Source organism: Sebastes umbrosus, chromosome 15 (assembly GCF_015220745.1).
Source record: "Sebastes umbrosus isolate fSebUmb1 chromosome 15, fSebUmb1.pri, whole genome shotgun sequence".
In the NCBI taxonomy this organism is placed as follows: domain Eukaryota; kingdom Metazoa; phylum Chordata; class Actinopteri; order Perciformes; family Sebastidae; genus Sebastes; species Sebastes umbrosus.
Window position 1 is genome coordinate 16,872,881 of NC_051283.1, and position 14,226 is coordinate 16,887,106.

Sequence of the window (14,226 nt, forward strand, 5' to 3'; positions counted from 1 at the left end):
CTCTGTGACCAACCAAAAAGCACCATTCATCCCCGCCTCAGTCACGTGACCTGACAGGGTTTTTGTGTGGTCCCTACCCATCCCCTCTATGCATTCTCACACACACACACACACACACACACACACACACACGGAGAGAGAGAGAGAGAGGTCCAGTGAACTTTTTCAGGATGGCTTGTTCCTTGAAGCGTGGCCCCAGAGGCTCCAATCATTGTTGTCTGCCGTGATCAGTCAGGGGGAAGCTCTGGTCAAACCCCCCCCCCCTCCACACTCTCTGCTGCTTTTAAAGAATTACACTTTGCTTTGATGTTGTGTTTTTCTACATCACAAACTTGTATGTATTTTGGAAACAAGGCACACGTTTGTTGTTTCTTTTGACGTTCCAGGTTTTAACACTCGTTTGATATTTCACAATATCAAAAAAGGGATTTCAGCTTTGCTTTTGACGACAAAGGAGGGAAAGTTTAGTATCCTATAGTCGGAAAATGTCTTTATTTCTTACCACTCTTTGATCGTTTGTGTCTCCCATGTGGTAATATTAAGAGATAGTACTTTGATTTGAGTCTGCTAAAGATATAGGTAACAGTACAGGAGTTCAGATGGCGCTAAATTTTGGTGAGGAAAAACTGTCACGGCCATTTTCAACTCAAGATATGTGAATGAAAACTCTGAGATGAACAGAGTGAAAACTGTATCTGATTAGATAAAACAGATGTTGACAAACTGCATAATTTGCAGTTGAAATAGGTAATAAATTGCAATATATAACAATATATCTTATCGCCATATACTCATCATATTGTAAAATGTTTAAAATCGTATTGTGACTTAAGTATCGTGATGATATTGTATCGTGGGCCCTCTGGTGATTCCCACCACTATTTTGGACAGAACAAGCCGTTTCCCCGTTTCTATAGTCTTTTTGCTAAGCCAGCTGCTGCCTGCAGCCCAACATTGAACAAACAGATATAAGAGTGATGTCAATATTTTCATCAAACTCTTTGCAAGAAAGCAAATAATAAACTTATTTCTTTGATACCCTTTAGTTTGATGTGTGACTAAATTCTTTGCAGCAAATACTACACTGTTATAAAAGTCAGTCTGGAGCATTGTAGTACTCAGAATGTCCACGGTTTAGAGAACATAAAAGGTTTCTGACTACTTTCCAATTTGGAAATAGTAGATAGAAAAATAGTAGAATAGAAACCCCTGAGTTTTTCTGTGTCAGTGATCATTTGAGTCACATTCCAGTCTGTCCCTTTAAGCATCAAGGCTCCTAATGGTTCAGCTATGTAAGTTGATTACACCAAAGACCCCACGGGCCTGCTGCCAGACCAGCCACTGTGGAGTCTTCTGGGGACGCACATAGCATAGCAGACATTTTTATCTCCACAAACCCACATCTCTGGCTGAGGTACTTTGAGGTTTAGGAACCGCTGTTATCAGCCTCAGAATTTAAACTGAGGTCCATAAAAGCCTTCTGGTGAGGATCAGAACGGGCGAGTGGTCGAGTGCAGAATTTCTTTTGGGGGGGTGAATTGATGATGGTGCGACGTCTTTCATGATAACTCTAGCTGTATTTGTGGTGTAGCAAATTCTTCTTACAACTAAAATAGATATTAATGTCTTTTTGCTGATTGCACAAGTCAGCATGTTACACCATATGGTATATTGGTTGCTCTCGTCGCAGCTAGAATCCAACAATGTTTCTTGCTGCTGAATCAGGCAGCATTCCCATAACTCAATCCTTCTGTGTCTGTCAGTTTGGAAAGAAATGCAAGCTTCAATTCAAGATTCAAGATCAAAATACAGTGTAGAGAGTGAGTGTTTGACCTGGATAGGCTGCTTTCAACAGGGCTGAGAAGCCTGAGAGCAGAAGGTCACACTGTCAGTGACTCATGAAGCCCGTGGGCTCGCTCACACATATACACACTCTTTTCCTCGCTGGCAGTGAAAAAGCTCCCAGGGTAAACACCTAATTGTGCTCCTCTTTTTCTGTTTTTAAGCTCTCACCGCCGACCTTGATGCTGACTGATATTGAGTTATGTAATGGGGGGAGGATGGCATGTTATTTTTAAATCCAAAGAGAAAGGAGATTGTGTTTGAACAGAGCACATAGCCCATTGTGTTTCAGTTAGCAAGGCAATGAAGGAAAAAAACAAATGGTCACTTTACATAACACTCTTGAATACACAAGCTGTGAGTGCAGAGGATTAAAATACACACCGAGGGGTATTTTAATGGTACAGGTAATGTTTTTTAAGCACTTAAATGTCCCAAAATATCATGAGTATATTTATCAGAGAGCAGTGATGAACCTCATTTGTAAACAATGTGTCACCATGTTTGTCTGCTCACTCCTCGGCATTTTGTAACTCTGATGTTGGATGCTGTAAACACCCAATTAGAATAAAAATTAAATCAGTCACGATGTTGATAATGAGATAATGGCACTTGGCTGTCAAACACCAAACATCTTTATTTATGGTCAGTATGACCACAATGCCGTGGTATTGACCTGTCAATCACAAGGTAGCCATGCCCTAAAGCATACCCTGCTTTATGGTCTATTTGACTCTAAATGGGACCATAATTTACTAAATGAACATCATGCTGTATTGAAGAAGACTTGAAACTAGCGATTGAGACCATAAACTCATGTTTACAATGTTTACTGAGGTAATAAATCAAGTGAGAAGTAGGCTCATTTTCTCATAGACTTCTATACAATCTGACTTTTTTTGCAAACAGAGGAGTCGCCCCCTGCTGGCTGTTAGAAAGAATGCAAGTTTAAGGCACTTCCACATTGGCTTCACTTCTCAGACCCGAGGGTTGCCCACTGCCGTCTAGCTAGCTTCAGCTACGTGTTTTACCATGCAGACGTATCAATCTTCTCATATAACTCTCAGCAAGAGAGCGAGTAAGCGTGCTTCCCCAAAATGGTTTTAATTTAACCCCTGAATAGAAGTAACATTTGTGAAAAATCGCCCTTGTGAATCAGCATGTTGGCAGCTTATTACACAAGCATAATATTCACAGCACGATCAGTAATAAGCTTGCTGTTTTAGGCTATTTGTTGCCCTCTTTACGCCACGCAGGTTGAGTTTATTTTTCATCATAGTATCATTCACTGAACCGTTGTGGTGTAAAACTACTGCGAGACATGCAGGGAGTCAGCAGCACATTAGCCTGTATGACCACGTTCCAATTATTACTATTATAAAGTATCACAGAGGATAATAAGGGGATAGTTGCACAAGCCGTGGGCAGTGAGACCCAACTAACAGTGTAACTCGACTTGACATTTCATGCAGTAAGATAGACCCAGGAGTGTTTGGTCCAATTAAGTAGCTGCTGTAGCTCGCAGGTTATTAACTTTGCCTCTGTGGTCTTCACTGCAGGCTGTGGCTGTTCTCTCTGTATAAAAGGTGCAATTTGAACTATATTTACTGGGGGGAAGTCTGTTTTTAACTCCTCTTTGTCCAATTTTTTTGTCCAGAAAATAATGGGAGGGAAATTATGCCACATGTACTATTTCTAGAAAGCTCTACGGTCATGTTCATTCACTGCGCTGTTTTGAATTGAAGTCTCTGTAATGTAATCATGCATTACTGTATGCGTTGATGGTTTGCAGATTGTCTGACCAGCATGTGCATACAAGGATGTGTGTTGATGATGTTGATCTGGACTCTAAACTGCAATTTGATGGTAGAATCTTCTGCTGGTATTACATATGGCCCATGGTAATTAGATTACATGTAGTCCCCCAGTAAATCCACTTCAGACTTCCTCAGAGTCTCCCTAGCAGGAAGTCTGACTCTATTTCCAGTATCCTCTTCATTGTGGACATACTGGGACTCTGTATTTCTACAGGCTAATAGCTTGTATTTATTCATTTGTATAAAGACAACTAGCATATGTTAACTTAGCAGCCAAGCCAGAGGCAGTTTGTTTCTTGAAGGAGATGGTTGCTGTTCTGTTTTGAGAGCTTGTGTTGTTTTGGGAAAAGCAGGACACTGTGTGATCATACACCTACTTGTTGTGAGGTGTTGTTTTTCAAGGTGATGTGCAGTTTGGAAGCTAAAACGTGGCCCCAGCTTTCCGTCTACAGGAACCATATGTAACACAGACCACTCTATGTTTGAATGCATGGATGGATCATAACCACTGGAGTTTGATGATTACAAGTAAAGCATGTTGCTCCTCTTCAAGTGGAATACATTTGGATGTGGTTTTGAATAATAGATGATCCCCTGAGGTGTCGTGGAATTATCTTTGCCTGACAACCTCCTCTGCAAGCAGACTGTGGGAATGTGCAGATTCATTTCGTGTTTGAAAAATTGGAAAGAAAGTCGGTGAATAAGAAAAAGGGTTATGAAACAATAATCGAGCGAATGACGTCGACACCTGCCTGATGTTATTATCCAACATCTACATTTTTACATTTTTGGGTTTTCAGCTGACACATTCATCAAGAGCCAATTAGAGCTGAGTATAACCACAAGCTCAAATATCTGAATCACCAATATGACAAGCATCTGGTAGTCATGTGGGCAAGGGGACAGAGCCACAGCGGACTGATAATAGTCTCTCTTGAATAGTACAAACAATAACTATCAATTATTTTGATAATTAGTCAGGCTGTTACAATGATCAATCAAAATCTTACAAATTTCTGGTTTCTAACTGAGAAGTGATACAAGAAATTATTATATATCTATTCTTTTAATTTAAAGCAATAGTTCGAGAGCCAGGCCAGCTGTTTCCCCCTCACTTCCAGTCTTTGCTGAGCTCTTTTGGCTGTAGCTTCATGTAAAAGACGAGAGTGGTATTGATCTTCTCATCTAACTCTCTGCAAGAAAAAAAAAATGTTTTTTTTCCACCACAAATATTGATTTCTTTAATACTATATTATACTTAATAGTCCAAAAGATACAGTATGTTTTTAGTATAGTATACTCCACTCCACTGGAAGCTGCTTGATATCCTCCTGGATCCATCTTTCTCATATATATTCACATTCTATATATCATTTTGTCTTATTGTCTGCATTGTAATTTTATTATATTATGCTTTTCCTGAGGTTTCTTCCATTTTCCCCTGTTAATAGGTTCTTTTTGGGGGGAGTTTTTCCTTATCCGAAACGAGGGTCATAAAGGACAGAGGGAGCTGTCAGCTGTACAGATTGTAAACCCCCCCCGAGGTAGATTTGTGATACTGTGCTACATAAATGAAATTGACTTGACATTATATACAGTATACACTTCTCTGCACTATGGCTTTACAGCACTTCTTCTTGCCTTGTAAATAAAACAATTGCCTCCAAATCACTGCTGCACCAGCATGCAAGATTCCTTGTTTTGCCAGTCAAGCAGCATCTGATTCTCAAAAAGCTTTCATGTTTGCTAGTAGTAATTATGTCACATTTCTTTCAAACACTGCTTCAACGCAACATGCCTTGCATACTAAGGCTGAATAGCTCCTGATTGGATCAACAAACAGCCTAGACAGTCATGTTAACAGCACTCTGTGACCAAACTACAATCTGCTGCTCTGTGAGCCGGTAAAAAAAGATGATGATTTAGATGTGCTGATGGAGTTTATAAAACCAGAATAAATGACGTACATGTAAACACAGCAGCAGGTCATGATTACACACTGCTTCTTAGCAGTTCCAGAAGAGACTGGACACTCAATATCTATAACTCTGTTATCAACCATTCATCACTGGTAGGTTTTAAAGGTGGCTGTTAACAGCTGACAGTTTGATCCTTGTTCATGAAGAACAACAGCTGCAATCAGCCTGAATTGTTTAATTGAACTGATCGCCATAGTAGATACCAATAATGAAAAGCATTTACTCCAAAACATCTAGAAACGTCTCAAAATAATGATACAACCTACTGTAATTCACTTCTCTGCTGTATATCAGGGGTGGGAATCACCAGAGGCCTCACGATACGATATTATCGAGATACTTCAAACACGATACGATCTTATTGCGATTTTAAACACTTTGCGATATGCTGTGTATTGCGATTTATCACCTTTTTTCAGATTATTACAAATTATGCAGTTTGTTAACATCTGTTTTATCTAATGAGATACAGTTTTCACCGTTCCTCTCAGTGTTTTCATTCACATATCTTGAGGTCAGAGGTCAAGGAACCCCTTTTGCCAGTTTTTCCTCAGCACAATTTAGGGTAACTTTGGAGCGTTATTTAACATTCTTCCTGACAAGCTAACATGACATAGTTGGTATCAATTCCTTAGGTTTTCTAGTTTCATATGATACCAGTATCTTCACTCTAGCTTGAAGACTGAGCCCGCTACAACCTTTGAAAGACTGGATGGCGGCCGGGCCCACTGGGCGGGCCGTCGTATTGTTAAGAGGTTAAACGTTTATATAATAAAAGATAGATACTTGACGTCCGTGTATTGATCCAATGTTGCCATGCAAAATATTGCGATACTATGCTGTATCAATTTATTTCCCCACCCCTACAACATACTGTAATGCACTTCTCTGCTGTATCCGTATGATCAAGTCAGGGCTCAGTCGTTTTGGCGATACAATTTCCCATTACAACTTTTTGACTATGTATCAAAAATATGGCAAAGTAGATAATAGCTTTGATAAAGTGAGAGGATGCAAATCCCTCAGCAGTGTTTGACCCAAGCACACAGGATCTGATGAGGGGGGTTTTGAAAGGTTTCCGTCTGAAACAGAGTACAGCATCGTGGATGGGTCAGTGGTGCTGACGGAGAGCACGGAGGCAGGGTATTCACAAGGGAGCTGAGAACGTTTGGATAGATTATTAAAGCTCTGACCTGGAGTTGAGCAGAGTCCCCTGTGAGATCTCCGACTCAGCAAAGCTTGCCTGACCGACAGTTGCGTGTAGATCACAAACAATATTCTTAGCTGTCTTGCAAGGATTCGTTAGTTACAAAGGTTCTCAAAACTTTTTCACTTCCTCAGGTCTCATGACATTCCTCTAAACTCATGACAGAAACTCAATACAGATATGATATGCTTCTATTAGCTTGTTGTTATTTCGCTGTGTTGAAATGTTTTCCTGCTTGCATGTCTTTCTGAGGCTCTAAGGGAGTTTAAGACAGAACTGAAAGTCCTGGATGCTTGCGTTTATGAGGCTCATATGAACCAAAGTTGACCTCAGCATGGGTGGAGTAAACATCTGTTTTTGTGTGACACTCGCACAGATGGCCTGTTGAGCTCTCAGTCTCAAAAGAAGATGTCATCGCTCTGTGCAAACAGTAAATGTTTCATTTAGTCATTTTGCCTCTTAGCTCATCAGTGGATCAGTGGTCTTTTGCGACAGTGTGTGAAAACCATGTGACTCACTCTGTTGGCCCTTGTTGTAGACTGTTATGACTCTGTTGCATCAGTGGTGATTGGAGGGAAGTGAAAGCATGGCGTGCTACGTTTGTGGTAATCTGCTGCTCTCTGGCCGTGTTTGAACAGCAGCATTAAATGCATCATTGAACCTAACTTGGCTGTGAAAACATTAACACTTTGGTGCATTACCTAATCATTTTTGAGACTTTCCCCTGTGGTGTGCATCATGTCTCTCATAGATTAGCTGTCTGCTGTAACAAGTGTGGTATACTCTGAATAAGATTTAGGTGGAATTTGTTTTCAGGGTAAATCATTAAAGCAATAGTTCAACATTTTGGGAAATACACTTATTTACTCATATCTGTCCAGCAAATTTAAGGCTACAACCAACAGTTGGTTAGCTTAGCTTTTCATAAAGATTGGAAGTAAGGGGAAACTGCTAGCCTGGCTCCATCCAAAGATAACAAAACCCATCTTCCAGCAGCTCTAAAGCTCACTAGTAATTACCTTATATCTTGTTTGCTTAATTCATACAAAACCTGGAGTGTAGAAATAGTCTGGCACATAACCCCCCGTAAAACCACAATGTCTCGTCTTTCTTTTTTAGGACAGCCCTAGTTATTACTATTATTAGTTTACATACTTATTTTAAGCCCAACCCTGACGTTTTCCCTAAACCTAAGTGAGTGGTTTTGTTACCTAAACCTAACTGCGGAAGTTACCGTAGTTTTGTTGCGTAGCGTATAAATGAACGCGAAAAGCGGTGTACAAATGACAAGCAAAAAAACTAAATATGCGTCCTCATTACACACAGACTCTGTATGAAGGAGGTGTGCTTGGACAGAAATGGTGACACAGACGTTTTCAAAATTTAAAAAAAGAAATTTATTTCAAAATAAAATTGTATCTTAAAGATGATGTTATTTTTCGATGATATTGGATCATTGATCATTGAATCAATATATCGATCCAGATCGATGTATCAATCGATACACCCCTAAAGCTTTACGGCTCCAGTAGTTTATTCTCACAGCAATGCACTGGAGGAGGGGAACACTAATGAGATAATCATGAGATATGATTACCCTTAATTAATCCAATCAGCTCATTAATTGTGTTTTTAATTTCTAGGGATGCATGGTTCCTTTCTTTACATGTGAATCTTAACTTCAGAATCTCCTTTTACTCGCTGTCGTCTTATCTTTGAATTTTGCCGCTTTTTCGTCAGACAGACCTGTTTCCTCTTTCCTCGACAAAACGCCTACTTCCTCCTTCTGTGTTTCTCTCTCTGCACTCTCGTTGGCCTGAGGCGAAGCACTGCACAAACCGTTGTGAAGTCTTTGTCTATGGCTTATGATGCTGAAGGCACTTCCCTTGCAGGCAGACTGTCAGACTAAAGTTGCTTATAGAAAAGAGACGCCTTCTTCCTCTGCTTTTAAGCAGTTGTTTGCACAAGAAGCAGATTGATTGGGAGAAGAACTACCAAGCCCGTTGGTTGTCAAGTTTTCCGGGTGAGTCCTCGCGTCTTCATGGTGCTTTTATTACTCTTTCTTCACGCTACACACAGGATGCAGTAGGCCTCAGGGTGCGGCTCTGTGCACCCTCCTGCCTCCTCTCCTCTCCAGTGTGTCATTGAACATTGTGGTTAGATGTTTGCAGTCTGGAGAAGTAAATGTCTTGGTACGTACTCTACATGCTTGCTGGCTGATGTGAAATGGGACTCGACATTGGTTTTCCACATCCAACCAGAGAGGAGTGGAAATGTCAAAGAACGGATGTGTTTTAAGACAGTTGAGCGTTGTGGCCTCATGGTTTTGGGGGGGTGTCAGTGGAAATGTGGTGTCAGTAGTTTATGATTTTGGAGAGATAACGAAAGAGGATCCTTACTCTGCTGATAAATCTGCTGCGTTGCAAAGTAATTACTTGGCAATATGAAGGTTCCTTCACAGTACACATTATGGATTAGTTTTGTGCCTGCGGGCCTAATTTCGCCTTGTGTTTTCTTTTCCTCTGGCAAGTGTCTCCTTGTCTCTAAATGTTCCAGTGTTTTGATTATCTGCGTTTGCAGAATGCCATCCAAGTGCCTCCTAATTGTTTCTGACTCACTTGTTTACCTCAAATTGCTGGCTTGCTCTGCTCACAACACCCTATTTAGGCTACGCTTGTACCTTGTTCAACAATACACTGTAGCTCCATGCTTCACTCAGTTCTCCTGTGTGTGCAGATTTATGTAGACACAGTAGATTCAGCTGTATACAGTATGTGCACCAGAGCCTCGGCGTCCTGTTAGCTGGCTCACACCTCTGCGGGAGGTCGGTCGGCTGCTGTTGAGAGTTGTTACGAACTGCTGGTACCGACATTTGACAGGATATCCTGGTTGCAGCATTATAGTGAGAATAACGGCGGGTTTGTGACCGGCCTGCGAAGAGGCGCTCAGATAGAAGTCACCAGGCTGTTGTGATGCTTGTCAGTCCTACAGCCAAACTTTAGAAGATGCCATACTGAATTAAAAAAAAAAAAAAACATGTCCTCATTTGATGCTATATTGTTTAAGGAAAATTTCTAAGTTAAGTCTCTTAGAGTTTGGCACTTCCTCCTTTGGCTAAATCTAGAAGCCCTATTTCTAAACCCTGACCTCAGCCTTCCCCCTTTTCCTTTTGTCTTCTTCCTTTATTTGTAGCTCTTTTGCCAGCCCTTTGTCTTAGAGCCAGCAGCTTTCCTGTGGGCTGGGTGTTGTTGGGTATGTGTGTGTGTGTGTGTGTATTTGGGAGGGATTGGGCATAACACAATAGCATTTTTAAGATTCTTAGTGTCAGTGTAGTCTTTCTATTACTGTCGGGACCATGGTGTGTTTTAGTATTATTCTACATCAGCGATTCCCAACCAGGGGTACATACAACGTACATACAGATGTTGTGATTAAGAGTCTGTAAAAACTAGTTAAATAAAGGGTTTGATAGCTGAAAGTAATGAATAAGCAGATGAAAAAGAAAGATGAAGTATATCACAATGAGAATCAGATTTATTTGCCAAGTACATAGGAATTTGATTCCGGTTTTATGCAGCTCTCTAAACGTACCTATAAAAGAAATAGAAAAAAAAACGCCAGGGACAAGAGAAACAACAATAAAGCTGGACAAATAAAGTTAAGGAATAGACAGGACTGTTATGTACACAAGTGGTGATAAAATAGGTGTATATATAAATTATGGCTGACCCGAATGCTTCGAAGCTTTGACAGCTGCCATGGTAATTAACTTCCAAATTAGTATTCAAATGCTTCTGTTTTTTTAATTTTTTAATTTTTATTATTATTATTATTATTATTGTAATATTTGTTTATACTTTTTTGATTATTATTGTTTATATAGAAGTATTTAATAATTATGTATAAATCCCCAAATAGCCCATGAAATAAGGAATAATCCCTCAACATTATTCATTATTCATGTTGAACATTTATTATTATTAGTTATTCTCAGATGTTGGGTGTAGAGGTGCGTGTGTGTACAGTAGTGCGGCAGCGACACTGTCCTGGACACTCAAACGGGGGTGATGGAGACAGACAGACAGAAGAACATGTCATCCTGCCACGCCGCAAAGCTTTTATATTCGAATACCTTCGAATATTTCTCACAGAAGCTTCAAAGCCCAAAAAATGATATTTGGGACAGCCCTAATATAAATATATAAATATACTGTATATGTATATACAGTATATAAAGCACTAATGACCAACAAAAAAATAATAAATTAAAGTGTCTATATACAATTCAAGTGTTCTTTAAGTTGTAAACAGTACAAATAGTGCAATGAAATGAATACTGAATGGATACACATGGACTGGATGATATCAGTTTGAAATATCTGAAAGTTATGGATAAGAAATCAACACATTTGGAACATGATGGATGGTGTTGATGAGGCGGTCCTTGAGTTCATCTGACAGGGCTGAGGGGGGAACATCAGACAACTTTCAACTAGAGAGGGTCGTAAAACTTCTTTTCAGATTGGTGTTAAGTTACTCTTTAAGGGTGTGTGTGTGTGTGTGTGTGTGTGTGTGTGTGTGTGTGTGTGTGTGTGTGTGTGTGCGTATTTCTGCCATGCACACACCTCCCCTCAAGGGTGTAACATGACCATCCTGTGTGTGTGTGTAGGCGTGTGAAGGCGTCGCGCTCGTAGCAACAATAACTCAGTCCTCAGCGCCATGTCGGTGGCCTTTTGTATCAGCTCTCAGATAAAGGATGGTGTTCTTTTTGTAGGCTGTCGCACACAAATGCACACACACACACACATAGGCCCCTGCGGCGAGGCGGGCCCTTTGTAGAGGCATCAGATGAAGAGCTAGAAGGGGTTCTTTTGAAATCCACCCAACACAGGTTAATACAGACACACCCACACACAGACACGGACGTCTGCATATACTATAGAGCATGAGTATATAGACCCAAAATACACACAATGTTGTGAAACTTGATGGTGCACACACACTCACATGAGAACTTTGACACCGGATGTGGAAGTTCAAGAGGATACATTTTTGAAGCCTCAGAAAAATGTTGATTGCAGCCTCATGCTGTTGCTTGCCTCATGGTATGCGTGGGTAAAAAGGACTGAAATGGACTTTTTATTTTTGGTTTCCAACATTTGATTATATGATGTGGCTGTTTATGACAATGATAGATTAAAATGTTCTCAAAACCATAATAAATACAGCTTGGAATTGGATCATTTTGAGTCAGGTTTTCATGAGAAGTGTCTGGACTATAGGTTGTTTGAAACCAGCACTGAGCTTGTGGCAGCTGCTTATGTGGTCGGCTGTCTGTGTAGGTTGAGATTGCATCAAATTGATGGTAGGTTTTTTAAACTGTAGAAGAGATGAGTCAAAAGATGGAATCAGCAGTGGAGATATTTGACCTCGCATCAGTAACTTTTATGAAGAAGACTTCCGTGAAACTTTCAGTCATATCATATCAATTATTAAAGCTTATCTCCTTTATAGTTTCAATCAGGGCCGTCAGTATTTATATCAAGTAGCTTGTGAAAAATAAGATGCGTCAGATTTAGTAACTACAACGGTTATTTCAATGTATTGTATTTACCTAAATATGTTTCTATTAGTGGTGGGAATCACCAGAGGCCCCATGATACCATACTATCACGATACTCAAGTCACGATACGATCTTATTGCGATTTTAAACATTTTGCGATATGCTAAGTATTGCGATAAGATATTGCGATTTATCACCTTTTTTCAACTGCAAATTATGCAGTTTGTCAACATCTGTTTTATCTAATAAGATATATCTTTTACTCTTTTTTTTATGTCAGTGTTTTCATTCACATATCTTAAGGTGAGAGGTCAAGGAACTCCTTTTGAAAATGGTCATGCCAATTTTTTTTAGCCAAAAATTTAGCGTAAATTTGGAGCGTTATTTAACGATCTTCTTGACAAGCTAACATGACATGGTACCTAACGATGGCTTAGGTTCAAGGTTTACTAGCTGTAAGACTGAGCCCGCTACATTTGATTGTTAAGAGGTAAATAGTTTATATAATAAGATTAATAGATCGTCCGTGTATTGATACAATATTGCCACGCAAAATATCGCAATACTATGCTGTATTGATTTATTTCCCTCACCCCTTGTATCTATGTATGGGATCAGGCTCTGTATCGGAGATACCCATTAAAGAACTCTGATCAGTATCAGAGCCAAAAATGTTCAGGACATTCCTATAAGATTCATTAATACAGGTAGGGGGAGAGAAGCATCAGTGAAATTAATTTGTGGCCTGACATATATATACTGTGTATATATATTTTATTTATATATAATGTGTGTGTCAAAGTGACTCACAGAGAGCCCATGGGAGATCACACGGTCTGAGGTGTTTAGCATGCATCACGCTGCTCACAGTCTCTCCAAAATTAAGTGTCAATTAAATGCAAAAGCCTGAGGTCATCTTAAAATCACCTACAATTTAAGCGTTGACATAGTTTGGGGAAAAAAAGAAGGACAACCGTTTTAATCTGAGGTCGGGCTGAGTGCTGCTTGGTCACGCTGACATTGTGTGTGAAAACCGCTGCTTCATGTTCTCCCACACCGTCAGGGTTCACAGTAAAAGGTCCCATGGGAGCAGGCAGGAAAGGATGAGCTTTACTGAGATCATGTTCCCCTTGATATTCATACCCCCTCAGTCTCACTCTATTTGTCTCTCTCTCCATCAGCGATTCCTTAAAAAGTTTTAATACATTTCAAATTGTTACAGTCCCTTAAATCCAGCAAATTCTCTTAAAGTTGTTGCTATAATAGAAAGCGGTGTTGATGGATTCTTTAGAGCTGGGAATATGAGGCAAATGCCATGAATTGCATAGTCACAAAGTTATTCTGCAGGATATGACCCCTCCAGTAGTAGACCTATTCATTTTATAGTGCGTATTATTTAGACATCCATCTTTTTGTTGCTTCATCTTTGATAAGTTGTTCTAAAGTTCACTTCCAGTTTAGGGAGTATTACATTTGGCTTTCTAACTTTTGCTACTCCGTGTCTTTCTTGCTCTAACCCTCTTTCTCTCTTTTCTCCTATTCTGTCCTCTCATCTTTATCTTTTGCTGTTTTATCAGCTTTTGTCTTTACTTGCACTGTTTTGCCTTTTTTTCTCTCCTCTCTCTGTCTGCCATGCTTTTTTATCCTTTTGTATTTATTCACTTTATCTTAATCTACTTTTGATGTCATTGTCTCATGTTATCTTTGTCTGCCATCCTTTTAATTTCTATTACTTCTCACTCCCTTCCTCCCTCTCTGTGTCCTCTCATGTTCACTTGCATTTCTCACCTTCATCACTCCATCTCCTCTCTTTCTCC

At 39.8% G+C, this 14,226-nt stretch overlaps 1 protein-coding gene across 7 annotated transcripts in view; it reads left to right on the plus strand.

Moving 5' to 3' along the window:
* Positions 1-14,226, plus strand: part of elmo1 (engulfment and cell motility 1 (ced-12 homolog, C. elegans)) — a 122,418-nt gene that overhangs the window by 19,240 nt on the left and 88,952 nt on the right. For 3 of the 7 annotated variants that reach the window (XM_037794249.1, XM_037794253.1, XM_037794255.1), the window contains exon 1: positions 8,653-8,868. The exons of 3 other annotated variants lie outside the window; for them this stretch is intronic. The gene's annotated coding sequence lies outside the window, so the exon portion shown is untranslated. Of the gene's footprint in view, positions 1-8,652; positions 8,869-14,226 lie in introns of those variants that run through there. One more of the 7 variants, XM_037794254.1, reaches the window with a different exon arrangement.